Source organism: Triticum urartu, chromosome 3A (genome assembly GCF_056163025.1).
Source record: "Triticum urartu cultivar PI428250 chromosome 3A, HENAU_Tu73, whole genome shotgun sequence".
In the NCBI taxonomy this organism is placed as follows: Eukaryota; Viridiplantae; Streptophyta; class Magnoliopsida; order Poales; family Poaceae; genus Triticum; species Triticum urartu.
Window position 1 is genome coordinate 208818599 of NC_141875.1, and position 12969 is coordinate 208831567.

The following is a 12969-nucleotide window of genomic DNA, read 5'->3' on the forward strand; positions in this document are numbered from 1 at the left end:
TTCTGGATAAAATCATTAAAAGGATTGTTGGGTGGAGGGGCAAACTTCTCTCTTACAGAGGTAGATTGATCCTCATACAAGCTTGTTTGGCTTGTATCTCCTCTCCTTCTTCAAGTTCCCTAAATGGGCAGTGAACCTCATCAATTCTAAGATGTCTCATTGCTTGTGGAATGATTTTGAGGGAAATAGGAAGCTACACCTTGCTAATTGGGCCCTAGTCTCTATGAAAAAAGATTCTGGAGGCCTAGGCATACCTAACCTCCAAGAAATTAACATCTGTCTTCTAGGGTCTTGGATTAAAAGATTCTATGAGGAAGACCTGAAACCCTGGAAGCATCTTATTGCCCATAAATACCTAGGAAATAAAGCTAATATTTTTGTCCCTTCCTCCAACCCTAAGACCTCTAGATTCTGGAAAGGATTAAAATCTATTATGCATGCTGTGAAATTTGGCTACAGATGGAACATAGGGGATGGGAGCAGAACCAGGTTCTGGGAAGATACTTGGTTTGGCACATCCCCCTAGTAGTCCAATTTTGGCCTATTTACTCTGTCTGCAATGAGCTTAACAAAAGTGTCAATGAAGTTTGGGACGGTCAATGCCTAAAACTCTCTTTTAGAAGGAACTTTAGTGATAGCCTCATGGAACAATGGTTCCAGTTGGAAGAAATTGCCAAAAGCATTACCTTTACTGCCGAGCCGGATGCCCTGATTTGGCAGCTGGACAATAAGGGGAAGTATTCCTCCAGCTCCCTCTATCATGTTATCAACATTAGAGGGGTTCAACCCGTGTTTATCCCTGCTGTCTGGAAATTGAGAGTTCCCCCTAAAATTCATGTATTTCTCTGGCTTCTCTCCAAAAACAAATTGATGACTAGGGATAACCTTAGGAAGAGACACATCATCAAACCCCTTGATTGTGTTTACTGCTTGGAACAAGAGTCTTGTTCTCACCTATTTTTTGAATGTATAGTTGCTAAACATCTCTAGGCCCACATTGAGGAATATTTCTCTAGTCAGATTGGCTCATCCTTCAAATCTGTCGCCAGATTCTGGATTGCTACCAAAAAGTGCTCAGTTTTAAATATTGTTAGCTCAGCTGTCCTTTGGTGCCTCTGGAAATATAGAAATGCTATGATTTTCAGTAACACCTCCTGGATTTCCATTCCGCAGGTCTTGAGGTTGATCAGGAACATGGTGAGGAACTGGGCGATTCTCTCCTCCGGATCGGATAAGGACAAGTTGATGAGCTTCGTGGAAACCCTAACAAGATCCCTCCAGAAACCGTTGGCGATCACTTGTGGCTGAACAAGGCTCGACCTGCTCTGGGGCTGGACCCGTGGGCTCATCTCAAGATCTCTGATGAAGATGATGGGCACCTGGCGCTGAAAAAGAGGGACATCCACCATGCTACGCCTTCCAGCCCGGTGTCTCCGCTTGCTTACTGGTCGCCGCAGGCTAACACGACCCCTCGGCTGAAGACCATGAATGCTTCACTGGACCCTCCTTGTGTCATTTGAGTGCTCTATCCGCTCTGCCTTTGGCACCGCTCGGGTGATTTGTGTTATTCAGAGAACTTGTTCATCCACCCCCTAGTTTGTAGCTTTCTACCTTTGCTTTCGAACTGCTCTTTGAGCTGCTGTATCAGAATATGTTGTGGTTTCGTTCTCAGCAATGGAACCGGGGAGATGCTCCCTGTTTTTCTAAAAAAAAATTTATATGTTATTATATATTATTTTTATTGTCATCATATATTTAACAGATACTTACATATGTAAGAAATAATATCCCAGATCTTATTAACTTATAAAAATAATTTCTTAACAAATAAAATCATGGATTGTTTTGGCACGAAAATCCTAGTGATTGTGTACAAAAGCTTGGTAAGATTTAAGGAAGAATGTAATAATATCATTTATTATTTAAATATATTTATAACAAAATGCTCAGCCCCTTTCTATTTTTTGATAAGATTGCTGGCCCAACCCAACATTATAATTAGAATCAGCCCAGCAAAATCGTGTATTTCGAGAAAGTGCAAATGGCCTGTAATTTTTTAGGAAATAAAATAAATGGGCCGCATGGACGCTACATTATTTGTTCACCCAGCCCAGCTAATGGCTGTAATTCAAAAAATAATATCAAATTGACTGTAAATTCTACCGCGCAAAAAAAGACTGTAAATTCTGGAAAAATGGGTTGAATACGTGCCACATTTTTGGAGGCTGAAATGTGAGCCAATAGGTCGAAGCCAACGCAAGTCGTTGTCAATTTAGTCAACAAATGATTCTGACATGTTAGCCGTTGGATTTACATCCAACGACCGGCATCTATCTTCAATCTCTTGTCTTCTTCCTCCAGCGCCGCAGGGACCACCTCCTGCCTCTTGCTGCTAGCAGCTCTACTTAGCACACTTCGCTATGAAGCGCTACCCCACCGTTGGCCAGGCCATCCCTCCACCCCTCCACACCTCCTGTTCTTCTCCATCGACTGCCGAACCACACCGCACTAGAACCAGTTAACCCTCGTACACCTCTCCGTCTGCGACTCTACTCCCGTGTCTTCCCATCTCCGGCTCGTTGCTGTCCGGGGCCTCGCCGTCGTCCACCACCTTGGATGCGCTCGGCGCGGCGCGGTCAACGTGGTCAACGAACGACGCCATCGGAAGTAGACTGTGTGTGGAGAGGCTGACAACTGGGTCCACGGCCGCACACCAGGAAATGCCTCCTTATTACGCGCAAAATAATGATTCCTCCACCTGACATCTGGGACCCAACGGAAGGGCATCTGTATTTCACGAAAATAACGTGCCCCCCCGCTGACATGTCGGACCCACCAGCTATCTTCGCACGCAAGGAAGTGCCTCCTTATTATGCACAAAAAATGAATATTCCCCTTGCCAACTGGAACCCAGCATAGTGGGAAGCTGACTTGTGGGCCTACCAAGTTGACGGGGACAGAGGGCTTTGTCAACTTATTCAATATGAACAATTCTAGCTCCTATTACCGTACGATGTTCATCCAACGGCCGTAGTGCTTCTTCAACCTCTAGTCTTCTTGCTCCAGCTGCCCAAACCAGCGCCGGTCGTGCCGCGTGCTCCTGCCTCCCGTGGCCGGCTGTGATGCCGTGGAGGCCTCACGGCCCCCTACTACTCCCACCGCCGGCCAGGCCATCCCTCTACTCACCCACACCCCCTGTTATTCTGCGGCGACAGCAGCCTCATACCGCAGCCGAACCAGTGAACCCACGTACTCCTCTTCACGTGGGCATCCACTGCTGCGTCTTCCCTGGCTCCGAGTCGTCCCCTTCCTAGTCCTCGCCGTCGTCCACCGCGGTGGTGCTCTCGGCGCGGCGTGGTCAATGTGGTCAAGGAACGACTTCCATCGGACGCGAACTGTACGTGGAGAGGCTGACAGCTGGGTCCACGGCTGCAGCAAGGAAGTGCCTCCTTATTACGCGCAAAATAATGATTCCTCCACCTGGCAGTGGGGACCCACAGGACGGGCCGCTGTATTTCACGAAAAAATGTTTCCCCCTGACTGCTGGGACCCACCAGCTACATCTTTGCACGCAAGGAAGTGCCTCCGGGCAAAAATAACGATTCGCCCCCCTGACTGCTGGGACCCACCGGTTACATCTTTGCACGCAAGGAAGTGCGTCCGGGCAAAAAACGATTCGCCCCCTGACTGCTGGGACCCACCAGCTACATCTTCGCATGCAAGGAAGTGCCTGACAGTCGGGACCCACCTGGTCGAAGCGTACGTAGCGTTGTCATTCTGGTCGCGAACGTGTACGTACACATATACTGGTGGATGTAGAGGCGCGCACGTGTCGTAGTAGAGGCGTGTACGTGTCGTAGTAGAGGCGCGTATGTGTCGTAGTAGAGGCGCGCACGTAGCATGTACACGTATGTACAGCGGCCAGGGTGCAAGAAAGAAAATACGACCACGTATGTGTACATACGTGCGGGGTCTCGAATGCCTACTCGCGCTTACGTACGACCAGGGCTCGTGTACATGGCTGGGTCGGAACGGAGAAACAGCGTCATCGTCGTGTTCACGAGGAGGCAATGGAATGCGTCATGTTCATGGGGAGGCAACATAATGCGCTGTGTTCATCGGGAGGCAACGGAACGCGTGGGAGCCAACCGGCTGGGTCGGAATGGAATGCGTGGTCGTGTTCATCGGGAGGGCTTGGACGGAACAGGCGATGGAAACGAGGCCTGGCGTACCGCAAAACGGAGGAAACTGAAGGAAATATGCCCTAGAGGCAATAATAAAGTTATTATTTATTTCCTTATATCATGATAAATGTTTATTATTCATGCTAGAATTGTATTAACCGGAAACGTAATACTTGTGTGAATACATAGACAAACAAAGTGTCACTAGTATGCCTCTACTTGACTAGCTCGTTAATCGAAGATGGTTATGTTTCCTAACCATAGACATGAGCTGTCATTTGATTAACGGGATCACATCATTAGGAGAATGATATGATTGACATGACCCATTCCATTAGCTTAGCACCCGATCGTTTAGTATGTTGCTATTGCTTTCTTCATGACTTATACATGTTCCTATGACTATGAGATTATGCAACTTCCGTTTACCGGAGGAACACTTTGTGTGCTACCAAACGTCACAACGTAACTGGGGGATTATAAAGGTGCTCTACAGGTGTCTCCAAAGGTACATGTTGGGTTGGCGTATTTCGAGATTAGGATTTGTCACTCCGATTGTCGGAGAGGTATCTCTGGGCCCTCTCGGTAATGCACATCACTTAAGCCTTGCAAGCAATGCAACTAATAAGTTAGTTGCAAGATGATGTATTATAGAACGAGTAAAGAGACTTGCCGGTAACGAGATTGAACTAGGTATTGAGATACCGATGATCGAATCTCGGGCAAGTAACATACCGATGACAAAGGGAACAAACGTATGTTGTTATGCAGTCTGACCGATAAAGATCTTCATAGAATATGTAGGAGCCAATATGAGCATCCAGGTTCCGCTATTGGTTATTGACCAGAGACGTGTCTCGGTCATGTCTACATTGTTCTTTAACCCGTAGGGTCCGCACGCTTAACGTTACGATGACAGTTTCATTATGAGTTTATATATTTTGATGTACCGAAGGTTGTTCGGAGTCCCAGATGTGATCACGGACTTGACGAGGAGTCTCGAAATGGTCGAGACATAAAGATCGATATATTGGACGACTATATTTGGACACCGGAAAGGTTCCGGGTGAGATTGGGACAATACCGGATCACCAGGAGGTTATCGGAACCCCCCGGGAGGTATATGGGCCTTATTGGGCCTTAGTGGAAAGGAGGGGAAAGAAGCAAGGGAGGGGGCGCCCCCCCAAGCCCAATCCGAATTGGGAAGGGGGCCGGCCCCCCATTCCTTCCTCCCTCCTTCCTCTTCCTTCCCTCTCCCACTCCTAATAGGAAAAAGGGGAGTCCTACTCCCGGTGGGAGTTGGACTCCCCCCTAGGGCGCGCCACCCTCCTTGGCCGGCCCCCTCCTCCACTCCTTTATATACGGGGGCAGGGGGCACCCTAGAGACACAACAGTTGATCATTGATCTCTTAGCCATGTGCGGTGCCCCCCCCCACCATAGTCCTCGATAATATTGTAGCGGTGCTTAGGCGAAGCCCTGCAACGGTAAAACATCAGGATCGTCACCACGCCGTCGTGCTGACGGAACTCATCCCCGACACTTTGCTAGATCGGAGTCCGGGGATCATCATCGAGCTGAACGTGTGCTAGAACTCGGAGGTGCCGTAGTTTCGGTGCTTGATCGGTCGGGCCGTGAAGACGTACGACTACATCAATCGCGTTGTGCTAACGCTTCCGCTTCCGGTCTACGAGGGTATGTAGACAACACTCTCCCCTCTCGTTGCTATGCATCACCATGATCTTGCATGTGCATAGGAATTTTTTTGAAATTACTACGTTCCCCAACAGTGGCATCCGAGCCTAGGTTTTATGCGTTGATGTTATATGCACGAGTAGAACACAAGTGAGTTGTGGGCGATATAAGTCATACTGCTTACCAGCATGTCATACTTTGGTTTGGCGGTATTGTTGGATGGAGCGGCCCGGACCGACATTACGCGTACGCTTACGCGAGACTGGTTCTACCGTCGTGCTTTGCACACAGGTGGATGGCGAGTGTTAGTTTCTCCAACTTTAGTTGAACCGAGTGTGGCTACGCCCGGTCCTTGCGAAGGTTAAAACAGCACCAACTTGACAAACTATCGTTGTGGTTTTAATGCGTAGGTAAGAACGGTTCTTGCTAATCCCGTAGCAGCCATGTAAAACTTGCAACAACAAAGTAGAGGACGTCTAACTTGTTTTTGCTGGGCATGTTGTGATGTGATATGGTCAAGACATGATGCTAAATTTTATTGTATGAGATGATCATGTTTTGTAACCGAGTTATCGGCAGCTGGCAGGAGCCATATGGTTGTCGCTTTATTGTATGCAATGCAATCGTGCTGTAATGCTTTACTTTATCACTAAGCGATTGCGATAGTCGTGGAAGCATAAGGTGGCGAGACGACAACGATGCTACGATAGAGATCAAGGTGTCACGCCGGTGACGATGGTGATCATGATGATGCTTCGGAGATGGAGATCACAAGCACAAGATGATGATGACCATATCATATCACTTATATTGATTACATGTGATGTTTATCTTTTATGCATCTTATCTTGCTTTGATTGATGGTAGCATTATAAGATGATCTGTCACTAAATTTCAAGATAAAAGTGTTCTCCCTGAGTATGCACCGTTGCCAAAGTTCATCATGCCCAGACACCACGTGATGATCGGGTGTGATAAGCTCTACGTCCATCTACAATGGGTGCAAGCCAGTTTTGCACACGCAGAATACTCAGGTTAAACTTGACGATCCTAGCATATGCAGATATGGCCTCGGAACATTGAGACCGAAAGGTCGAGCGTGAATCATATAGTAGATATGATCAACATAGTGATGTTCACCATTGAAAACTACTCCATTTCACGTGATGATCGGTTATGGTTTAGTTGATTTGGATCACGTGATCACTTAGAAGATTAGAGGGATGTCTTTCTAAGTGGGAGTTCTTAAGTAATATGATTAATTGAACTTAAATTTATCATGAACTTAGTACCTGATAGTATCTTGCTTGTTTATGTTTGATTGTAGATAGATGGCCCGTGCTGTTGTTCCGTTGAATTTTAATGCGTTCCTTGAGAAAGCAAAGTCGAAAGATGATGGTAGCAATTATACGGACTGGGTCCATAACTTGAGGATTATCCTCATTGCTACACAGAAGAATTACGTCCTGGAAGCACCGGTGGGTGCCAGGCCTGCTGCTGGAGCAACACCAGATGTTATGAATGTCTGGCAGAGAAAAGCTGATGACTACTCGATAGTTTAGTGTGCCATGCTTTACGGCTTAGAATCGGGACTTCAACGACGTTTTGAATGCCATGGAGCATATGAGATGTTCCAGGAGTTGAAGCTAATATTTCAAGCAAATGCCCGGATTGAGAGATATGAAGTCTCCAATAAGTTCTATAGCTGCAAGATGGAGGAGAACAGTTCTGTCAGTGAGCATATACTCAAAATGTCTGGGTATAATAATCACTTAATTCAACTGGGAGTTAATCTTCCGGATGATTGCGTCATTGACAAAATTCTCCAATCACTTCCACCTAGCTACAAGAGCTTCGTGATGAACTATAATATGCAAGGGATGGATAAGACAATTCCCGAGCTCTTCGCAATGCTAAAAACTGCGGAGGTAGAAATCAAGAAGGAGCATCAAGTGTTGATGGTCAACAAGACCACTAGTTTCAAGAAAAAGGGCAAGGGGAAGAAGAAGGGGAACTTCAAGAAGAACAGCAAGAAAGTTGCTGCTCAAGAGAAGAAACCCAAGTCTGGACCTAAGCCTGAAACTGAGTGCTTCTACTGCAAGCAGACTGGTCACTGGAAGCGGAACTGCCCCAAGTATTTGGCAGATAAGAAGGATGGCAAGGTGAACAAAGGTATATGTGATATACATGTTATTGATGTGTACCTTACTAGAGCTCGAAGTAGCACCTGAGTATTTGATACTGGTTCTGTTGCTAATATTTGCAACTCGAAACAGGGACTACGGATTAAGCGAACACTGGCGAAGGACGAGGTGACGATGCGCGTGGGAAATGGTTCCAAAGTCGATGTAATCGCGGTTGGCACGCTACCTCTACATCTACCATCGGGATTAGTATTAGATCTAAATAATTGTTATTTGGTGCCAGTGTTGAGCATGAACATTATATCTAGATCTTGTTTGATGCGAGACGGTTATTCATTTAAATCAGAGAATAATGGTTGTTCTATTTATATGAGTAATATCTTTTATGGTCATGCACCCTTGAAGAGTGGTCTATTTTTGATGAATCTTGATAGTAGTGATACACATATTCATAATGTTGAAGCCAAAAGATGCAGAGTTGATAATGATAGTGCAACTTATTTCTGGCACTGCCGTTTAGGTCATATCGGTGGAAAGCGCATGAAGAAACTCCATACTGATGGAATTTTGGAACCACTTGATTATGAATCCCTTGGTACTTGAGAACCGTGCCTCATGGGCAAGATGACTAAAACGCCGTTCTCCGGTACTATGGAGAGTGCAACAGATTTGTTGGAAATCATACATACAGATGTATGTGGTCCAATGAATGTTGAAGCTCGTGGCGGATATCGTTATTTTCTCACCTTCACAGATGATTTAAGTAGATATGGGTATATCTACTTAATGAAACATAAGTCTGAAACATTTGAAAAGTTCAAAGAATTTCAGAGTGAAGTTGATAATCATCGTAACAAGAAAATAAAGTTTCTATGATCCGATCATGGAGGAGAATATTTGAGTTACGAGTTTGGTTTACATTTGAAACAATGCGGAATAGTTTCGCAACTCACGCCACCCGGAACACCACAACATAATGGTGTGTCCGAACGTCGTAATCGTACTTTACTTGATATGGTGCAATCTATGATGTCTCTTACAGATTTACCGCTAAATAGGGCACCATCAAAATCCGTTGAGACGATGCCTTATGAAATATGGTTTGGCAAGAAACCAAAGTTGTCGTTTCTGAAAGTTTGGGGCTACGATGCTTATGTGAAAAAGCTTCAACCTGATAAGCTCGAACCCAAATTGGAGAAATCTGTCTTCATAGGATACCCGAAGGAGACTTTTGGGTACGTACAGCGGCCCGGGTGCAAGAAAGAAAATATGGCCACGTATGTGTACATACGGGCAGGGTCTCGAACGGCTACTCGCGCTTACGTACGGCCAGGGCTCGTGTACATGGCTCGGTCGGAACGGAGAAATAGCGTCGTCGTCGTGTTCATGGGGAGGCAACGGAATGCGTCATGTTCATGGGGAGGCAACTGTAACACCCTCGATGCGACTATATCTCCCACGTGTCGAGGCACGACTTAGAGGCATACTCGCATTGAAGGCATATGTCGCAAGTTAGGCAATCTTCACAACATCCCATGTAATAAGATAATAAAAGGGGAGATAACATAGTTGGCTTACACTCGCCACGTCAATCAAGTACATAAATAACATTACATCATCCAAACACTCATGGCCCGACTACGGCGCCAAAATAAAAGATAACCCAACAATGCGACACGGTCCCAATCACCCCCAACTGGGCACCACTACTAATCATCAGGAAAGGAAACATAGTAACGTTGAGAGTCTTCGTCGAACTCCCACTTGAGCTCAAGCGCGTCTCCTGGAGCAGAATCATCAGGCCCTGCATATGGTGTAATAGTAATCTATGAGCCACAGGGACTCAGCAATCTCGCACCCTCGCGATCAAGACTATTTAAGCTTATAGGTATGGCAAGGTAAATATGAGGAGCTGCAGCAAGCGACTAGCAAGATATGGTGGCTAACTTATTCGCGAAAGAGAGCAAGAAGAGGAGGCAAAGCGCGAGCGAGAAACTAGAGCAAGAAGAGGAGATACTCAAAGAGCTTAACAAAAGTACCTTAGTGACCTTGAGCCAAAAGGGATCAAAAAATACAATTGCAAGCATGTGAACATAGCAAAAACATAATCAGTTTTCAGACTTAGTGAAAACTGGAGCATGCTGAAAACAGATAACAAGTAGGCATGTTTACGAGCTCGATGCACTCACTACGAATAAAGTCATGGAAATACAAGCATACATCCATCAAGAAGGAACAAAATTCAAGCTAGACATGGCAAGATCAATTACATACCATGCACGGATCAACTACAACATCATCGGCAAAATTGCAAACAACTTGACAATCTGCCCAGATTCACAAAGTAGCAAAAGTAGAGCTCGATTGACTCAAGCTAGGGTGCTCCATAATTGCAAACAAAGACATGGATGGATAGAGCACTACAAGGTTAACAAAACATCCTTACTGATCATCCTCAAAAGAGACACGGATCACTAGGAAACAACATGAACATATGGCATCATGAGATAAACAGCTCAAGGACTTGGTGGAAATGCTAAGTCCCTGAAAACAGAATTAACAAGTGCACCACTTTGCAAGCTTGTGAAAGTCACCACACACATCACAAAAATACATGGGTTGCACCTCTGGAAAGATGACAAAACCCTTAACAAAATATATGTAGAGCACATGGGCATATCATGCACACATTAATCATGGCAAAAATGACAAAAACCTAAATGGAGCAGCAGATCTGACAATAATCTCAAGTAGCCCTCTTCTAACAGCATTTCGGGCATCAAGATGAACTCAAATGAAAATGATGCAATGGAATGAAATGATATACTCTCTGAGATGAACATTTTGATATGCTATATGCATGAATCGGAGCTACGGATGCAAAGTTACGGGGCTATGAACAGGAGCACTTGGATCTGCAATTTTCGGGACTTAGTAGAAATTTACCCCTCGCGGATCTAGGGTTTACTGTTCACCCGCGCGATCTACTGTTCACCGCGACGGATCCGAGGTCGCCGGCGAGAAGAGGAGGCCGGGCGGCGGCTTGCCGGTGAGGAGAGTCGAGGACGGCGGCGGCCGGGCCTTGGCGCGGCGTCCGGGGAGGCGGCGACGGAGCTCGGCTCCCGCGGCGGAAGACGGCGAGGCGGCGCGGCGCGGCTCCGGCGTGAGGGAGGCGGCGGCGCTAGCGGGCGCGGGCGCGGCCCGGTTGGAGCGGGGAGGGGGCCGGCTTCGGGCCGGCGGGCCTGGGCGGCGGCGCGGGCGGGAGCCGCCACGTGGCAGCGTGCTAGTGGCCGCGGGCGGCGGCGGGCGATATGTTCGGTGTGGCGGACATGTCCGGTGCGCGGGAGGGGATTTTTTAGGGTTTCGGGGGAAGAAGGAGATCCGAAATCGGAGGGGACCTATTTATAGGCATAGAGGGAGCTAGGAGAGTCCAAATGAGGTGCGGTTTTCGGCCACGCGATCGTGATCGAACGATCTAGATGATGGAGAAGACTTAGGTGGGTTTTGGGCCAAAATGGAGGGGTGTTGGGCTGCAACACACACGAGGCCTTTTCGGTCCCTCGGTTAACCGTTGGAGTATCAAACGAAGTCCAAATGATACGAAACTTGACAGGCGGTCTACCGGTAGTAAACCAAGGCCGCTTGGCAAGTCTCGGTCCAATCCGGAAATGTTTAATCCCCACACATGAAAGAAAGGTAGAAATGACCACCGGAGGAGAACGAAGCGCCGGAATGCAAAACGGACAACGGGGAAAATGCTCGAATGCATGAGACGAACACGTATGCAAATGCAATGCACATGATGACATGATATGAGATGCATGACAACGATAACAACACATGGAGACAAAGACCCAAACCCGAGAAAATAAATTAACTTAACGCTGGAAACGGCAAGAGTTGGAGTACAAATTGGGAAAGTTACATCCGGGGTGTTACAACACTCCACCACTACGAAAGGATCTCGTCCCAAGATCTAGGACTGAAAGAACGTCGGGTACTCAGAACGGAGGTGATCCTCGCGTTCCCAGGTAGCTTCACGGTCGGAATGGTGTGACCACTTGACTTTGAGAAATTTGATTGACTTGTTGCGAGTCTTGCGTTCAGTTTCTTCAAGAATAGCAACTGGGTGCTCACGATAAGAGAGATCTTCTTGGAGCTCAATGTCCTCGAAGTTGACGGTGCGGTCGGGAGTCTTGAAACACTTTCGGAGCTGAGAGACATGGAACACGTCATGAACATTTGCAAAGTTTGAAGGAAGCTCGAGTTGATAGGCGAGGTCGTCTCTCTTGCTGACAATCCTGAAAGGTCCCACGTATCTAGGGGAAAGCTTCCCTTTGATACCGAAGCGACGAGTACCTTTCATAGGAGAGACGCGGAGGTAAACATGATCTCCGATCTCGAAAGCCAAATCATGGTGCTTACTATCATAGTAGCTCTTCTGGCGGGATTGCGCTGCTTTGAGGTTATCTTGAATGACTTTGCACATTTCTTCTGCCTCTGTGATTAAGTCATTACCCAAAAGCTGACGTTCACCGGTTTCAGACCAGTTGAGAGGGGTACGGCACTTCCTGCCATACAGAATTTCAAATGGGGCATTGCCCGAACTTGCTTGAAAACTGTTGTTGTAGGAGAATTCAGCATAAGGAAGACAATCCTCCCACTTCATGCCGAAGGAGATCACACAAGCCCTGAGCATATCTTCAAGAATCTGGTTGACACGCTCGACTTGACCGCTAGTTTGAGGATGGAATGCTGTGCTGAAGTGGATGTTGGTGCCCATGGCCTTCTGAAAAGAATCCCAAAACTTTGAGGTAAAGATGCTGCCACGGTCTGAAGAGATCACTTGTGGAATACCGTGCAGAGAGACAATACGAGAGGTATAGAGTTCCGCCAATTGAGCTGCAGTGATAGACTCTTTGATAGGCAGAAAGTGAGCCACTTTGGT